This window comes from Neopelma chrysocephalum, unplaced genomic scaffold (assembly GCF_003984885.1).
Source record: "Neopelma chrysocephalum unplaced genomic scaffold, ASM398488v2 Primary Assembly neopelma1_97034, whole genome shotgun sequence".
Classification (NCBI taxonomy): domain Eukaryota; kingdom Metazoa; phylum Chordata; class Aves; order Passeriformes; family Pipridae; genus Neopelma; species Neopelma chrysocephalum.
In genome coordinates, this window is record NW_020925676.1 from 139763 (window position 1) to 159087 (window position 19325).

At 37.4% G+C, this 19325-nt stretch overlaps 1 protein-coding gene across 4 annotated transcripts in view; it reads right to left on the bottom strand.

The window, feature by feature from the left end:
• Window positions 1-19325, bottom strand: part of EFNA5 (ephrin A5) — a 220630-nt gene that overhangs the window by 64119 nt on the left and 137186 nt on the right. The window lies entirely within an intron of this gene.

Below are 19325 nucleotides of genomic sequence, written 5' to 3' on the forward strand. Positions count from 1 at the left end.
AAGGAATTTTCTGCTTCAGGCTACACAGATTCCAGTGTGTTCTACATACTATAACCTCTTGATCAATTATCTCCTTCAATTTTTCAAAACATTCTTTTTCTAGGTTTGCCTTGATATGCCTTGAGTATATCAGGTGATCAATGAAACTATAATAATTGTACTTCATGGTGAAGATCTTAACTGCATGCAGCTATTTGACCAGAAAAAGACACAAGCATTTTAGATGCACATAATAAGCTTTTGGCCGAAGCAAGTAGTCTTGCAATCAGAAATGTAGCAAATAAACAGAAAATAAAACATCTGCTCCACTGATGAGCTGGTGTTAGTACTGTAAATTCAATTACAGACTTTGTTCCAAGTAAGCCACCCACAATGCTGCATAAGCAAGAACAATTTCATACAGAAGGCCTGAATCTATTTCCATTCATATCACTGGGAATTCCACCACTATCTTAAACAAGATTTCACAAGACCTCTGTTTCTTGGCTGCAGATTAAGAAATAAAATAATTTAAAAAAAAAATCAGCACCTGGGTGGCTAAACTGTTAGTTTTAATTTTTCTATGAGTCTCACTTGTGCTTTTAAAGTTGTCCTTTTTGCAGGTTTAGAGTAGCCTCTGGTCACTTTACAAAAACAGCAAAACTTCTGGTTCCACCACGACAGCTTCAAGAAAAGGAAAACCTAAAACCAATATAATCTGAGAAGTTCATTCAGAACACTGGACACTAACACTGTGCCTGAAAAAAATCCCTAGTTTTGTTAAACAAATACAAGGAAGTATTCACATTTAATTGCTTCCCTTAAGGAGTGGTCCCCTTTCTGTATCTTTGAGACTTACTCTTGCTGTTAACTGCACGACCTTTCTTAGAACAATCCCAAAAGCCTCTTCCCAGCCAAAAATTTCAGAAATTGATTGAATACCTCTTAAATCACTATGTAGCAAGGAAACAGATTAAGCTAAAAATATGTTTTCTAAAAAAGCATTCAGAAATAAAATCACTAGGGCTTAACACTGCAGACAGTGTAAGTATGTAATATTGATATAAAATGGAACTGTAACCAATAGAAGGACTAGATCTACAGAATATGTCTGAGAAAACTCCTGCCAGAATTCATCTATTAATGATATAGATAGATAGGTTTCCCCACACAATATGTTTTACATAGTTTTATATAAATCCACAAAACTCTCCACATCCCATTTTCTCTTTCCTTTTGAGGAAGGGGGAGGGAAGCAACACGCAGAGGAAAAGCGAGTGAGAGACTTTAATCTGAAAATGCTACAATTGTGCATGGCTCATGATCTGTTTTAAAGGTATAAGGATGCAGTTATTGAGCCATATGTCTGGGAATGAAGTGTTTAGCTGGCAAATCTCTTCTAAGCACAGAAATAGTTTTCTTATGCAAGGTTCACTTTCAGTAAAGCTGAAAGAAGGAGGGGGTTTAAGTGTAAAGGAAAGTTACTCAAAGCAATACATAAATTTAAAGAGCACTGAAGAACTTTAAGTATGAAAAGCTTTTAAGATACAGTAAAAGCAATTACTTCCTGATAGACCATCAAGGGGAAATTTATTATACACAATTTCACTGAGAGACAAATAAGAGGCACTCCTGCACTGAAGCAAGTTACCACAGAGTATTTTGGCCCTGGCTTTGCCAATAAAATGCTGTAGCTTTCAGTTCCCTGCCTGGCACATAATTTCAGTTCTTGACTGAAATAATAGAGCAATACAATTCAGACTTGCACCACACTCACAACTGTCCTAAATTTAGAAAGAAAAAATTGCTCCAGGTTGCATCTCCTCTACCAAAGTGAAACAAATTTCAGCTGAAATAAACCTCTTTCCTCAATATCTCAATTATTACTTTCTTCAACAGAACCTGGGATTAAATCAAATACTATACATGGAAGGTAGTTGCCTCACACACAAAAGGAACTTAAACCGAAGAGATAAACATCTGGAGAACAGTTTACTGCTTCTCAATCCAAGCTCTTTTGTTTAAGGGATGGGTGGCATTTCATGGTCTCCTGTGTCCCCTTAAGTGAGGGATGTTACCTGTAAAACTCTTTTGTTTTGTCTTTGATGTCAATTCATGGAGCTGTAGGCAAAACAGCACCAAAAGGTTTACATACCTGTGACCCAAACATAACTAACCCATGTTTTCTTCGGTGACCATTCTGTAATACACATTTTTGCTTTCCACCAGGATGGTATTTTCACAAGAAAAGCAGATGACAATATGTGTCCTGTCCTAAACACAGAAATATTGTTGAGCCTTTTCAGTTTTTAAAAATATAGCTCTTTTTCTGCTTGCATTGCTTCTACAAGATAATGTAGTCTTACACTGACTTAACAAACACTCAGAAATGAACTGGCACTTCTTTCTATGCCCTTGAAAACTTCTTCAGCTTCTTTCTCCTCATTAAAGAGAGTGAAATGTAACAGATTTAAGATTCTCTTATGATAGCTATTTAAAACTAAAAGAAAACTTCCCGCAAAGAAAAATCGTTGATGTATTCTTTCTACAAACATGGCTTAACGTGTTGGCCAAGCCAAACTGTTCTCATGTCATAGTAACTAGAGAGAGAATTCAGACCACTCCACCTGAAAGCGTATGAAGCAGATAATCAAAATACTTATTAGACTTTGCTCCTAAGTAAATTCATCAGAAGTTCAGAAAAAAATCACCGAACACTTAATCATGTAGAGTTCCCATCAATTTCTATTCCTGTTTTTCTAAGGGACTTCCGCTAAACAAAATTATTTTGTCCAAACACATCAGCCTCACAGCTTGGGGACAGCAAAGAATGTAGAGAAAAACCAGATCAAGGTCATGGCAAAACAGTCCTCCTGGATTCCAGGGAAGGGAATGCACAGCATGGCTATGATCTTTACACTCCCTACCTCCCACACCATCGGCAGGACTAAGTCACACAGACCACATCACGTATCTCGTGACTATAATAACACTTCCAAAATTGTAACTGGGGCCCAGGAAAAGAGGTTGAGAGGGAGTGAATAAGCAACCACATGTATACCGACACGTTATGGTAGAGAATCTCAGGTCAGACTCATGTAATTGGTAAAGAGTTCATACATATCTAGTCAGGGGCTTCAAACAAGCCTAAGCACAGACAAACTAAGACTCAACATTCCATTTAGATGTGTTATTCAAATACAGAAAGCCAATATGTGCATGAACTGATACTTATTTCTGAACATTTCTTAGTGGGGATTACTTCTCTTTTTTGTTAGTTAGGGTATGTTGCACATATAGGCACACAAAGCATATTCTTCTAGTACTTGCTGTGACAATCATCTGCACAATTGTAAAGCCAGCCAAATTATAATTTGCATGGATGTTAGAACAAAGTGTTTCAGCAGATGCAACAGTACAAAATCATAAAGCACAAATAGCTCAAATCATAAAGAATTACGAGGAAAAGAAATAAGCACTTGTTTTACAGCTACAGATTTTTTTCCAGTCTACAGAGTAGAAAAGCACATGATACTACAGGACTGAAGATAGCAAAAGGTATGTTGCCTATTACATAAATTCTCATTTCATCTCTCATGTGGTTATCATCTACTTCTCAGCTCTTTTTATATGTATTTTGTAAGAAACAGGCTTGCTAGGTTGTTGGTATGGGATTATTTGCCCTGCCTGGTTTTTTGATGAGAAGGATGTGTTTTGCTATTTCTCTTCTGATCTCTGCAGAATTGCAGTTGTGTTTGCCTTGAAACAGAAAACTAATATGCATGTCAGGTGCACAGATAGCACAGATTAGACAGAACAAATATATCTACATAAAATCTGTCTCAAATGATATTTAAAAGAATATTAAAACACAGATGCTTATTTATTTAAGTAGGAGAACTCTTCAACATGCTTTTTCTCCAAAGCCTGAAAGTTGAAAACCAGTTAATCACCAACTAAAATACAATTATAATAAAGATTTAAACAGGCAAGACACACACCATTAAAAAAAATATTTAATTTTAAACAATCTTTCTTAGGCAGAGAAGGAAAAAATTGCTTTTAATGACTATTTTTAGCATGTACCTCATGCGCTTTCAAGACAAAGAGGGGAGAAGGTGTTTATGAGAAAACAAACTAATGGTTGCATTACTAAGAGAACAGAAGAAAATAAATTCTGTAGTTTCTCATTTGTCAGCAAATTACTTCATAAGGTATCAGCTCATTCTAGAAGCAATCCTTCCACAGACATTCCGCAATCGTAATCATGCCAATCAACATTATTCAGAGGAGTAGGTTCACTTTCCAAAGGTGTTTTTGAAATATTCCAGTATTCAACTATCACACTCCTACATTACAAGGAGCTCCCTGGGGTCCTACAATAAAACCTCTCCTCCTCCCTTTTGCACACACATGTATTTTGTTTTTTGGAACCAACTTTGAATCAGCAGCTCTGACAGATCTAAATTGAAATTCTATGCTAAAATCCATGTGAGTGAATATTAACCATTTGTACTCCAACAAAAGAGAACATAGATGTAGTGTGCTTTAGTGATTTAGTGAAAATGGACCTAAAGTGAATTGTTGAAATATAACTGAATATTAGTATGCATTGCATGATGGAGCATTGGTTCCATAGAGCCAGCAGACAAAAACTTGTTTTATATATTCTCACAATACAATGTCTGCTAATCTCCAGATGACAATTGAAGGAAGTGAATAGAAGCAAGTGAGATAAGGATGGTTTTCCCCTCTTCTCTATTTTTCTCTTTCTGTCTTGTTCTCCCCTGTCACAGAAAGCTCTGTTTCTTTCACAGTTTTCCCATCTCAGTTATGGGAGAACCTCCAAGTGAAGGAAATAAGAAGCCACACAACAGAAGGGCACTCCCTTCAGGGAACCTCTTGAGCCAATAGTTAAGGCAACTTGAAGGGGAAAGAAAGTTTTTCCAGTCAAGAAACGTCCTATCTTTCTTTTCACTTACCTTTCCAGCTTCCTATGGTTCTCTGTCATGCTAGAGAGAAAGACTCAAACTATATTTTCTTTTAAAATAGCAAATAGAAGAGGGAAACACTGGGTAAGTTGTCACACATTTGTACTTGGTGGTAGTTTGGCACAAAACTTCCACCCTAGTTGGTTCAAACAACAGCAATGCACAGTCCACAGACTGGCACAGAAAACATGAGGAATATGCTGGTCCACTGCCATCTTCATGAACATTCTCTCTACTGTATTTAGATAGTTGACTGTGTTAAATGTGTGTTCCTTTGATGTGCACCTATTTCACTTACAGACTTTTCCCTCTCTGCTCAGTCTCACCAGACAAAATGGCACTTGAATCATGCTAAGGTCGATGAGATGATCTTACCACTTTGAACTGTTTTAGTGACTGAAGATAGCAATCCTTCAATGCTTTCAAGGCAAGTATTTGCTTGTTTTGACAAGTGAAGAGATGTTGTGGCCATTCCCTGTTTCTACAGTACATCTGATTACAAAAATGTTGGTGCTCAGTGGACAGTCAAATCTATCGCTAAGGATTGTTTGTTTTCATAAAGAACTTGAGTCTGGTACAAAGGAACAAGGTGCAGTCATTTGGAATGGGAAAACTGCAGGCCACCACTGTCAGCTTGACCGTTCCTCTGTGTAATTTCTCCATCCTTACTTAATGTGTCTTTCAGTACAAGACAAAATGCACAAATGAGACAAAGAAAGCCACTGCACCCTTCTCTGCCAGTGAACACCATTACATATTTCTGTGCAATAAACAATTTTGTCAGTGCAATATTTAGCCTCTAACAGAAGTTTGACTAACCAAAAGACAATAGAAACAAATTTCAAGGAGAACAAAAAAGGTATATACCTCAATTATACTTTCCCAGCAAAAGATATGTCATATGTAGTCTTCCCTTGTTCAGTGATTCCAAATGCTCTTCCAATATAAGAATGTTCTCTAGTGATGATTTCCTCAAATTAGGAGGACATTAACAATTAAGTGTTAATGTGAACACTGTTACATTAAGGCAATTATAACTGTATTCCATGAAGAGCAATAGGAAATAATTACTCTTATTCTCAAGCGATAGATCTAAGAGAATGAGATTCCCAATCTTAAATTCATTAGACAGGCAATTCTCATTTTCCAGTCTATGAAAGTATAAATCTTTCTTTATTGGAAAGGTATCTCCTATCTTTCATTACTGATAGTATCAAGAAGTGAGCTAAAGATATTTTCAGGATATCCAGCCATCTCCAAGTGCAATTCCTCGTCATCAACACTGTTCACCTCTTCCAGGTGCCTCTAATACAAAGTTCACCAAGAAGCAAGGAACAGTCATGCTCATATAGCACAAGAGATTCCCCATGTGTATGCAAGTACTCTCCAACTCTCCTTTGACCCAGTCTGAGGAAAACCTTATGTGGGGACAGGTGCAGGACACAGCACAATCACCACTTAAAATCTGCAGTACAAAGAAGTTGGCCCATAGTAACTTGCATGCCAATGTTTGTTTGCAAATGATCTTTCCACTGTAAATCTTCAAAGAAACAAAGAATGTCACAGTCCTTTCTGTGGGATGGGAAGCTTCGATAAATTACTGGGTGAAGAGAGAGGGTGGGAAATCTTATAATCTTATTTATAGCAAAGGAGGCCTAAGTGCATTTTTGGTGCAAAGCAAAATAATGTAGAAAAAAAATGAAATCAGACATAATGGCAGCATCAATGCCTCTAACCACCAAACATACTGAAACCTTCCATCCTCATCAACCTGCATTCTTTGCTGACTTTTATACGCTATCACTCCACATTCTCCGTATTAAACACAGAGGTACTGGTTAGCTGTAATAATAAGGAAAGCTTTCCAAAAAGATGTTAGCACAAGGAATGCGTCAGGTAACACAACAGTGCCTCCAAGGACTCTGGGACCTGTCAACCTCTGTAACTATATCCTCCTGGTCTGTCACAGTAGAGTTAACTGAAAACATCTGTAGTATAGAGATCAAGCAGAGGCAGGGGTGGCAGCTTATTTGCACAAGAAAGGTACAACTCATATGGGATGTAAAGAACTAGAATCACAGATACAGATCAGATACATGAACCTGATCAGTTATCTGAGATATATGCACTTCTGAAATAAAACTACCCAAGTAATACAAATGCGAGACTGATGAAAAGCCTTAATTGTAACACTGGCAAACTAACAGGAATCTTTACAGTGAGTCTCCACTGACATGCAAAACACCATTTATCTGTTCAGCTGTTACACATGTTCCTCTGAAAAACAATGTTCCCTTATGTTTTTGCTAAGGACCTTACAAAAAGCTAAAAATGGTAATTTGCTTAATCAGAGTTCATGTTGCACTTTATGGCAAGAAAATTCTTTTAACTATAAGTTGTCTCCTCCTCCCAAAATGACATGTACTTTGGGAAAATTCTGTTGGAGGTGGAACTACAATTTTTGGTTTTTTCCAGTCCCAAAGCACAGATCTTTCAGTCTGTCAACGGTAATGTACTACAACCTGGGGCTGTGTGACTGATTATATACCAAACAGAATTCAACAAATTCAAATGGTAAAATAAATTTATGGCTGGAGGAGCACTTGGCAGAATTGTGCACTTGCTCAGAGAACTTTGCATTCCTACAACTCTGGCCTCCTACTTTTTTATTAGAAATCAAGAGCTTTCAATAAATTAGTACAGGCTAGCTGCAGACTTTTAGGCCAATCCCTCCTCCTTTCAACCACAGAGTGTTTCCATGCCTGGGCACATAAAAATGTGTCAGAGAAAACAAACAAAGTGAAAAAAAATTAAGAATCATTTTTGTTTAATCTGTAAGACACATGATTAAAGAAAAACTGGATGCAGAGTCCTCAAGGTGAGCATGAAGAACTGCATGAGCAAACGACATGATCAAAATAAAAAGCTGTAAACAATTGTTGGTAGGCATTTTTTGAAGCACTTTTGCTCTACTTGCTTTTAATTTTATATTCTACTGACCCTTGGGCCCCAGCACATATTTCCCAAGCAAACAGTTGTGGTAGTTTACCAACTGTCGCCCAGAACACCTCAATCCTCACAAACTGCCTTGTTACCATGAGAATGGTGGCATTTGGAAACATTTCCCCAGGAATCAGAAGGTCCACATTTTGTCTGTGTCCCCCATAATCACAGCACAGGCAGATGCGGGCTGCCTATGGAAGCAACCAGGAGTCCCCAGTGCATGGGCGCCTTCTGCAACCTCCACTGCTGCATCAGGGCTGGCAACAAGGTATGACAGCCAGCTCTGCACAGCAACACCTGCAACCATCAAAGCTACATTTGTTGAAAGTAATTTGTTAGAAATAAAAATTTCCTGAGATTTTTTGTGGAAAGACGATCGCCTCCAAACTCCCAGAGCTTTTTTGCTGGCTGTAGTCCTCCTCACTCCCTCTCATGTCCTACAGTCCCACTTCTGAGAGTCCTCTGTTTCAAAACTAAGTCCATCTGTACCTACTCTTCAAATCGCTCTTTTTTTTTTTCTTTCAATTTCAATTTCTTCTGTTCAACCACTTGGAAATTCAGAAGGTTTGTATTACCACATTGCCAAAGAACAATTCATATCATAGTACTTAAACAGCTAATTATCGGATTTTGACATGTATACACTTAAAATAAATAAATAATTTTTTTAAAAAAGAGATGTTTTGGGTTTTCTTTTAGTGAAAGAAAAGCTCTCAGCACTCAAGAGCAATATACAGAGGTGCATGAAATAATAACTGGAAGAAACCACATTAGCACTTTGTAAAGCTGGGGAACTAATAACAAGACTGCAGGTTTACCTGCTTTGGTTACCGATAACTCCAAGTGTGAATGTTACTGAATTCTGTAGCACAGCCTGCAGCAACAAAAAACTGCAGAGTGGCTGAACAGAATGCAAAGATTATGACTTTCAGTGTTCCATTTTCACCCCAAAAATGCCATCAGCAGTTTTCTATGGGTAAAATTTCACTAGTTTATTCAAACTTGGAGTGCAGCCCTAAATTCCTTGGTAGTAAGTTGAAAAAGACCCTAGTATTTCAACGTTTCTTGTATATTCTGTTGGGACCCCTGGTGGCCTAGTGGTTAGCATGCGGGACTCTCACCGCTGCGACCCGGGTTCGATTCTCAGTCCCTCCCGGGCAGATGGAACCCGTTAGCCCTGTGAGGCCATCCATCTATGAGAAGGACACTCTAAACAAACCTACGTCCTGAGGACCTCACTGCCATTGTCCAAGCTTGCTTGGCCCCGGCAGATGAACCTTAGGATTAAAGGGTGGGCTCAGTTCAGCGCAGGCTGTGTCTCACCTAAAAAATCCATTGCGCAGGCTGGAAAGGAAAAAGACCTTTCCCCAAATCTTCGTTCGCGAAGATGGGCCATTATTTATGTATATTCTGTTACAAGTAAGGTATATTGTGGAAGGAATCCAATAGCCTGTGCTGAAATGGAATTATGCTTTCTTTTTCCAGATCACTTTTGCTGACTGAAATATCTGTATTATATAACACTGCAGAAATCTTAAAACAGCAAGAATATCAGTGTGTGATTTAACAGGGCATCTAAAGAAGACACTTGCTGAAATGTAGGCTACTTAAGCAAAAATATGCAAAAGCAGCAACAGATTTTTAAAGGATTTATTGTTTCGTTCATAATTTTTTTTTTTTTTTGGCAGGGGCTAGGGCTGACTCCTTTGGGAAAAATCATGTCCCTTTATGGAAGGAAAATTTCTTTTCTTTCACACGAGCAGAGTTTGCTGCATGTTTCAACTGCTTTCAAACCTGTGTCTGCGCAATTATAAGAAAAAACGAACTGCCGATTATGTGTTTCTTCTTTAACAGTAATTAGAAAATAGGCCCTTATAACATTTTCAAAACATGCAGTACAGGATGCAGTCCTGAACAAAAGAGGAATTAAAATTTTGCCAGGTGTTCAACTACACAAATTTCTAATTATAAAAAAATTATCTAGATGTATCCATGCTGCCTAAATATTTCCAAATCCATCCCCTCTGTGTTACGGCTGTGTCTACAACAGTGTAGGCTGAGCTCCCCATGGCTTCCTAACTCAGTTTAACAAGCCATCAATTAAAGCCAGATATTTAGAGGAAGGAAAAGTGATTGGTTGCAGAGGGATTTCTGGACATTTTAACTGATACCCACTGAAAATACATGAGAAGGATTTCAAACTCAGAAAAAACTGACTGTCAAAAACCTGACAGATATATAATGTCATGATAGAAATGCTACGCATTATGTCATATCTAATAACCCACTTGTGCCACATTACACAGCTGTTTTTGTTACACTGTAGTGCCAAATACAGTTTCCTCCCTCTTTCTTTCCTCCTTCCTCACTTTAAATTAACAAAGAACAAAATTAAACTAGCAGTTTTGTGGATAATGCCTCTATGCAGAACACTAAGTTTTACCCTAAACTGAAGTTACAAAGATGACGTAAGTAATATTCTTGAGAGGGAACTAAATTTTTAGTCTCTTTCCCGAAGTCATTAAGAAAAGGCCTTATTCCCACAAGTTTACCCAGAATAATTAGCAGCAACAAACACTGGTACGATTTCAGTGTGCAGGTCAGCCTACGAGATTAGTCACAAAGGTTTTGTAAATTTCACTACATATGTACACAGATGTGTGGAAAACAAACAAAAACAAAACAAAGCAAAACAAAACAAAAAACCTCCCCCCCCAAAAACCAAACCAAACAAAAAAAATACAACAACAAAAAAAACCCCTATATAATGGATGAAGCCAGAACCATCAAGTACTTTAGAATTTCTGAAGCTCCCACAAACAATACGTTTTACAGAAAGATTCACATAAGTCAGATGTTAAAAAATACATAGCGTAAAAGTTTCAAACTTTTAGACAGCTTGTAAAACAGTGGTAATGCAAGAGGGAAATGGTAAACACACTAACAAGGTTCATCAGTCTTAATAAATAGGACAGGGTCACACGGGTTTACTTCTGGAACCCATAAAGGTCCCTAAGTATCTAATTATTTCTGAAAAAAAGACTAAGGTTTTATTCCCTTCTATTTCCCAATAGATTAGCTCGTTCTTCATCAGATATCATTTTAAACAGAAATATACTCCTTCTAGGAAGCTAAGGTTTGTTTCTTATCGACATGATAGAATACTATGTACCATATTTTCTTCCAAGGGAGTATTACTAAGCAATATTAAACACTACATCCTAATGGAAGTAACACAATATGTGTTTCTTAGGAGAAGTATACAACAAAATCAGTCATGGCATTTGGTCATATAGTAGCTACAGATTTTGAAGAAAATGTCAGATAAAGACCCAGAGCTTTCACTCCTATATTTCTGTTTTACTGCTGACTCTAAATACATCTTTTCTACTATCTTTCCAGGGGAAAGATGGGGTTATATTGTCACCTTTACAGGGAGGCAATTATCCTCATCACTAGGTAGATATTTAGTTCATTGGGCCTAACATAAAATTGACAAGTGCTGCTTGTTCATGTTTTTGTACACAATGATTCTATAGCATTGCTCAGGTTTGTAACTTCAGAAATCATAATTAACAAATGGTACCTTTGGGACAAAGAAAAACAAATAATGCATAATGCATCTGTAACTGCATAGTACATATGTAAGGAAATACACTGTAGTGGCTAATAAAAATAGGACTTTGTTCCAACTGTGGTGCTAATTAGAATGTCATTTGCCTACTTAAAAGCCATAATAGAGCAGAACCCATGCTACCAAGATTCTCAGGCTTGTTCCACTTCTGGGGAACTGATGTACTGACCTCAACAGCTCAAAATCACAAGAGCAAATGGGAATAAGAGGTCTTAAACGTACCCCTGCCCTCTGTTACTCTGCCAAGTAATGAAATGCGTTCAAGTGACGTGCTTCTTTGATGAAGATGCCACTGCAGAACTTGCTAGGTATCCCTGACGCCAAACAGGACATTACCAGAGAGCTTTAGAAAGTAGGACATGACACAGTAATTGATTTTGAGAGTGTCTTTCCCTCCCTCCTCCCTTCCTTTCCCTGGTTCCTTTTTTCCCTTTCCAAACCCATTGCTTTGTTTTTCAAGCTACAAATCTCTATTCCATAGCAGCATACCTAAGAAATGCAACCTCAAACACAGCAGGTGATTACCACCTAGAAGATAACATTTGCAAAAATATTCTTCTTCATTAAAAACATAACAGGGAAAAAAACCATAATCAGACAAGTAATTGATAAGCAATAATGTAAACACTAACAGCTCTCAAATTCTGCACTGGTTATATACAGAAGAATGTCACGTGTCCCGTGGAATACAAGAATCATTACAAAACCCACAAGAAAAAATCAAGTCTCCTCCTCCCTTCACCTCCAGATGATGCAGCCTCATCTACATGATGCATGCACTATGTCCTTATTACGTTATCTCTGCAATATATTCAGTGTCCCTCAGATATTATTTAAAAGCCCTTGGGCTATTGTCTAAATTGAAATGTTCACTGTCCTCAGTATTTCAGTACTATTTAAAGTACAGCCCAAAGTCACAATGGGATTTCTCCCTCCTCATTTTCTCTAAGCAAAACTAATCTTATACTTGTGCAGGCACCACTGAGCTCTACTCTCTGATGTCCTCATCTGATATGCAAGTTTGTGTAGTTTTATGTAGGGTTCCACATGCTCTTATACCATATACTGCTATATTCCTTAGAAAAAGAGGAATCTATATTGCTATATTTCTGTCAAGCGCCAAAATCCTGGGTAGTCAGGATTTTGATAATGCCCAGTATCAAGAAGTAGGAGTATCTTCTTACAAACGTGACAACACTAGACATAACTGATTAAGTGTTTAGGTACCAACAAAAAGAGTAATTTAATAAACTACATATAATTCATCAAGTTATAGCTATTAAATTACAATGAGAAATAATCACTTCTATTAAAGCTACCGGCTTCCTAAAGGAAAACTACTTCAGTGGTTCAGCACAAAATGTGCATTCTAAAGAGTTTCTGGAACACACACGATTTGGCCTGTTACCCAATTCATGCGACAATTTACAAAGAAAGACAAAAATCCAAAGCCAATGAAACACTTACCATGCCTAACACCTGTCACTGCTATTCCCCTGTCCAGCCAACCTCCTGAAACAGCTCACAGTCAGACCCTGAGCAGTCCCCCTGTTTGCTGCCTCTCCCCCAGTCACCCCTACGCTGGCTAAACTAATTAGCGACTTGTCAGCTCACTTATGCATAGCTTAGCACAGAGCTGGGCACAGGGCAACAAAAGGAATCCCTCTGGGCCTCCTCACGACATCATTTCGGCAGTGGAGCCTGTGATAGCAGAAAATGAAGCCGGTATTTATACACAAGCAATAGAAGGGGGCCCTCCTGTATCAGGCTTAAGATGACAAAATGTCAGCTTCAGTCATCTGACAGGCTTTGGTCTCTCTCTGTAACCTCTTTCTTTTTGACTGCTCTTTTTTTATATACACACATGACACTAACAGAAAAATAAATTGAAAAGAGCACTGAGGCAGGGTGTATTTCACGCACTGGTGCCAGTGTTTCATATCTTATGAACCTCAGGAAAACAATTCATCGAACTAATTATTTTACAGTGTTTAAGCAGCTTGTTTCTTGTCTTTAATCTTCTTTATGTAATACTGTGAACAAAGCCATATTATCTTCTGATTTTTTCTTATACAGTTTAACAAATATGATCTTTTCTTTTTTTCCTAGAGATCACTTCATTTAGACCTCAAAGTACCCTAACCTCCCTTACTTTTTTTTTTCTTCCTCGGGAGAACAACATATAGATACCTACTATTCTTCACAGACATTCAAGATTATGCTACATACATATTTTCTTTTTTAAAAATATTATCTAGTTTGTTTAATTTCTCATTTTCTCATAGAAAGCAGCTGTGTTTCGTTTCCTCTGAGAATAAGACAACTTGCTCTCCCTCACAGGTCTGAGTACTCAAAGGGTGTCCCTAGCTTACAATCTCTGTACAACTTGCTTTAAAAAGTACTGGATAATAATTGGTTAAAAATAAACCAAGCAAACCTTTAAATCTGAAATAGGTCCATCTTTTTACTTTCATCAGCAATGACCGGCTTGAATTAGAAGAAAACATAAACATATAACTAAACAAATAATGCCTATTCGTGAGTCTGGAAGTGTGACTGCTTCCTATTCCTTAAAAGTGCCTTTGCTGATATCCAAGGCGGTGTGTGTGAACCTGACTCAGATCACAGTGCCGCAGACTACCACTCTCCCTATTTCACACTGTCGCCCAAAAATGTGAGCAAGTCCTTTGAAATGCTTGACTGGGTAGGGAAAGAGTATGAAACCTGCAAGAGGACAAGACATTATTGTCCCCACCTGGTCATTCTGCCTCTTGTCATTATCAGCAAAAACCAGCCGGGTGTGTGCTGAACTGCATCTGGAGGCAGCCAGGCTAACTTCAACCAATGTTGATGCTGGGTTAAGTAAAGCCATACTGAAAGATTAGATTTTCTTAGAGAGCTAATTGTATTTTCAAGTCAAAACATATGCTCAAGTGTATTAATGGACAGCTGGGAACAGCAGCTATTTAAGTGACTTCAACCAGGGACATGGGAGGATTGTGTTTTATGTCCAGCATATACAGATAGGATTGGACTTTTTGCAACAAACAGGCACAGCCACTGCCTTTTTAAAATGTGAAAAGGGAGTCTGGGTACATGCCTTTTATCCAGCAGTATAGTGGCATATTCTACCAGTAACGTACATATTATTGGTATAATTCCTTCCATGGTTTTATACGAAGGCATTTAAAATGCACAAACCATTCTGGAAACAGGAAACTGATACTCCAGCCACAAGATGAGAAAGCAAATATATTCTGTACTTTTTAAAGCTTTTATGTTTAAACAAGATGGCAGATATCTCAGTGTTCACTGGTAAGTGTCTAAACATTTTCTTTGATACTGTTCTCTCATAGGGAGATGTCATTTGTGAGTGACCCAATGCCCAACTTGGACATTTATTTCATGCCGATTGTTGAAGTCCCACGCAGTCAGCATTACTTTCCTTCTGATCTTTTACTTGTTTTAGAACTATCTGCTGTCCTCCCATGGTTATCCACGTTGAAGTTCATTCATGATGTCTTTAGTTGTCAGATTCCCAGTAATTCTTAATTAGTACTGAGGTGACATTGATGCCACTTCACGAGCACAAGAACACTGGTGAAAGCTCTGTTCTGTTGTGCTCAAGGAACTTCTCCCATCTCCCTCAAGGTTAATGCCTGCAACTCCTCTGGGAGCTAGCAGCTGCTTAAGTGAAGATACCCAAAACCGCCCAGCTTCTTGGGGATTTAGTGGTGACTGCAGACCGTTTGCATTTATTTCTGAATGCCTGAAAGGTTACAGGAACAAACTTCGTAAATGAATGAAAAGCGTGAAAAATATGAATGCCGTATTAACTTCTGTTAACCTTCAATTTTGATCATGAACTACTGGATTAAAACTTTATGGGTTGAAGTTTTGCTTAAAAATTTTCTCTTTAAGAACACGTGCAATACCAGAACTGTCTAATGTTAAATATATGCAGGCTTTTCTGTTTAACACAGACTGGTACCTGGGGCTGACAGGAATGAAAGATGAAAAATTGCAAAGTTGCATAAGCATAGAAATCTTTAACCCTATATTTATAGGAAGATTTTGCAAGCTTCTTAATGTCTCTCCTCATTAGTCTAGTTTTGGACTAATTTAACAAGTAATGAAGAGGGATGAAAGATGTCTGATCGTTCTCAATTCCTTTCTCTCATTTAGAGCAAAAACCATTGTTTTTTTCAATTTACATCTAATACTTAGCAATATATGAAGCAGATTCATTGTTACTCATAACATAATCCATCAATGTAGCCCAACATCCTCTAGAAAGTTTTAGGTGTTAGTTCACAAGGACAGAGAAGAGTTTTCTTCCCAGAAAAAACAGACTCATGGAAGCTGATGAAACAGGCACAGTTTTGATGTTTGCAATACTACTTAAGAGCATCAACTGAATCAGCTAAGACTGGATAAGACCAGTTTGGCAATTTTTTTTTTCTGGTCAGCAGGAAAATTAATTCTGTAGCAGAAAAATCAAGTCTCCATAGGCTCATCTTCACTGATAAGTCTTTTAGCTTGTTTTTTTCTGATTTTTCTGAACCTATTATTCTGAGTGACAAAAGACTGAGGTGTCATATTAAATGTATTCAAGTGGATGAAATATACAACATTTCATGTTTTGTTTTATTTCTCATCTTCATCCCATCATACTGCTGATGAATGAAGAGCAAATAGCTACATGATTTACTGCGGCTAGAAAACATCTATGCATATCTGGAAGAGAAATTCCTCCTCTTCAGTTCAAATATACAAACAAGACTGCTCATTAAATGGCCATGTGACAGAAATCTATCAAACATTGCTCCTACTAAATGCAACCCCTCAACCTATCAACTTTGTGATCAACCAAAAATATCATTTAATCAATATTTGGCTCAATTCCACGGTTTGTGGGGTTTTGTGTTTTTTGGTTGGTTGGTTGGTTGGTTAAATCAGTATCCAAAGCCCGGCTAGATTCTTTGTGTGTGATATCCCACTATCTTTTCTTGAAGGTTGGGGGGGGTGCAGCGTTCCTTTTTGGGGGGGGGGGTTTGGGGGTTTTTTTGTACGTTATACCAGATAACAGTCTTGCTCTGACTGTACCTGCTACCACAGTTTAAATCTCAGTGAATGCACTACACCTGGAACTCTCTAAGGCCAGAACAGCCACTGCTAAAGCCTCCTCCCTTGACTGACAGTGGTCTGATTCAAGACCCACTCCAGTAAGAGAGTAAGAATCCCTAAGAGATCTAGAAATACAGATTAAGCTGAGAAATTGTATTCCAAAGTGAGTTGCTAGTGCAAGAGATGTATCTACCCACTATTATTCTACCTACCCTTATCCAACAGACAGTTAGGAAATACAACATAAATCGAATGATGTAGAGCACAATTACCAACAGGAGGGATTTCAGCCTGGATTACACCTGAAAAAAAACCCAACAGGTTTTTTCCCTAAGAAATCCTTTACACAGCTCTGCATTACAGACGTCGTGCTATAGCTGCTCTTTCCCAGAGGAATTCTCACTTTCTTTTCACACTCAGACATATGCACATCTCTGCCTGAAAGGGCAAATGCTACAACCTCTGCTTGTCCTTCACTGGAGGAGATCTCCCCCTGGCACTGCGGGACTGTTGCACTCTGCACATCATCAGCAGGTGAGGCCAATTTCAGCTCTGAATGGTTTCTTATGTAACTCAAGTTTCATATACACATCAGTAAATCCCTAGTTACTTGTGGCACAGTCAACTAAATGTAGTTCCCTGGGTATGTTATTTAAAAAAAAATATATATATAAAAACTAATTGCAAAATAATTGAAAAAGACTGCAAGGAATTGTTACTTATCCTCTCCCAATGCAGTTTTATCATAAAGCAACACCTCTGGGGTTTGCACTCTATGTTTGTGGGGATCATATTGTTAATTACTAATCAAGCTGGTTCACAATTATTAGTTTAAGGTGCTTGTTGAACACCAAAAAAATCTCACACGCATAACTCTCTTTAGCTTATTACAGTTTTATCTACAAGAAAAAAAATAGATGCCATGTACTTTTCCCAATGTATTATGAAAGTAAAAAGTGTTACAAGATGCTTTAAAATAAACTTACTTAATTTGAACACTACAACTTCCTGTCTACTACTGTTGGTGATCTATACAGCTCCATTTGAGTTTTTCACATTGTATTCAAAAACTGTTTGCTTCTTACAGCACTTCTACAATAAAGCTTGCTTCCCAAAGTTGTATTTTGATCTTTAGAAACATTATCAAATCCACTCACCTCCATTTCCAGTAACCTATCGTCTTCACTTTTACATAAAGTCCTTCTGTTGAAAGCCATTACCATAAAGAGCAGGACTTTATTCAGATGTGAACAAGTCATCTTCAAAATAAAGAGCCCAAAAGATAATACATTATACCAACATTGCTACTGTGAACAGTATTTCTGATCAAGCTGATGCTTTGAGTTTTTTCAAACTATTCCAAAGAAGTGATGGCTAGTACTCTTCCTCCCTTGGTGAAAACTTTTGGGTCACAATACTAGTAATGGCTAAAGTAGGATTTAATGCATGAACCTGATTACTTTTACCAGCTCAAGTAGCAAACACTCTAGCTAAAAGGAGATTGTAGGTCTCAGGAGCAAAGGAAACATAAGCTAAAAATATTAAGGGATATAAAGAAGGTTTATAAAAAAAGCCCACTAAGCAATTACATGTCAAACACCCTCACGTTTGTATGCATGTCAATAAGAACATTCTTAAAAACTATTTTAAAAACATAAAAATGGAAACAGACTATAAATAGGCATTTTCTTTACCTGAAATGCTTGACAGCATGAATGTAATTAGCCTAGTGCAGTAATAACATGGCATCATTCCTTATTGTGCCAGTGAGTAAACCTCAAGAACAACTGTATTTCTACTAGCCATTACCTGTGGCTTCAGTCAATGATAACAATGATCAAAAATAGTATTTCTACCTTAATAACCAATGAAATATAACATAACAATCCAATATATATTTAGATATGTATGCACTTTTAGTGGGGTTTTTCTGTAATAAACCCTCTCATCATTTAAAAAAAAAATGGAAAACCTCTTTTGTGAATCAAACTAGAATACTGTGACGTGTTTTATGACAGCAGGCACCCAGTGAGTTGCTCATTCATTGGATAAATATTTGATCTAAAAAATTCTGAAGTAATTCTACAAATTTATTTTGTAACGTTGACTGTAACAACTACATACTTTGCTCTAGTACTTTCCCCTTCTTGAAAACTTTAAAAAGGAAAAAAAAGTATCAGTATATGAACACGCTGTTTCCAGTCACTATAGATCCTTTTAATTTAATGAAATATTCTAATCTTTCACCTTCTTTATGTCACAAGATGAATTGGAAGAATTCTGCTTGACTCCAATATTCTGTCTCTTGGTATTCATATGATTGAATTTGATTCATATCTCATGCCTATGATACATAGCTGAAAAAGAACTTCACCTTTTGAAAGTACCAAATAAGCAAGTTCTGCTTAGAATAAGTCAGAACATTTACAAGCCAATTTAATTTCCAAGTTACCTTTTGAATTATCTGAGCCATCTCACTCAAAAGACATTCTAATGATATAGAAAAAAATATTTGGCTTAGTTTGTGAGTCAACTTTTAAGGTAACATTGAAAAAATACAATTATGTCTTTTTTGTATGTGTTTCAATGCC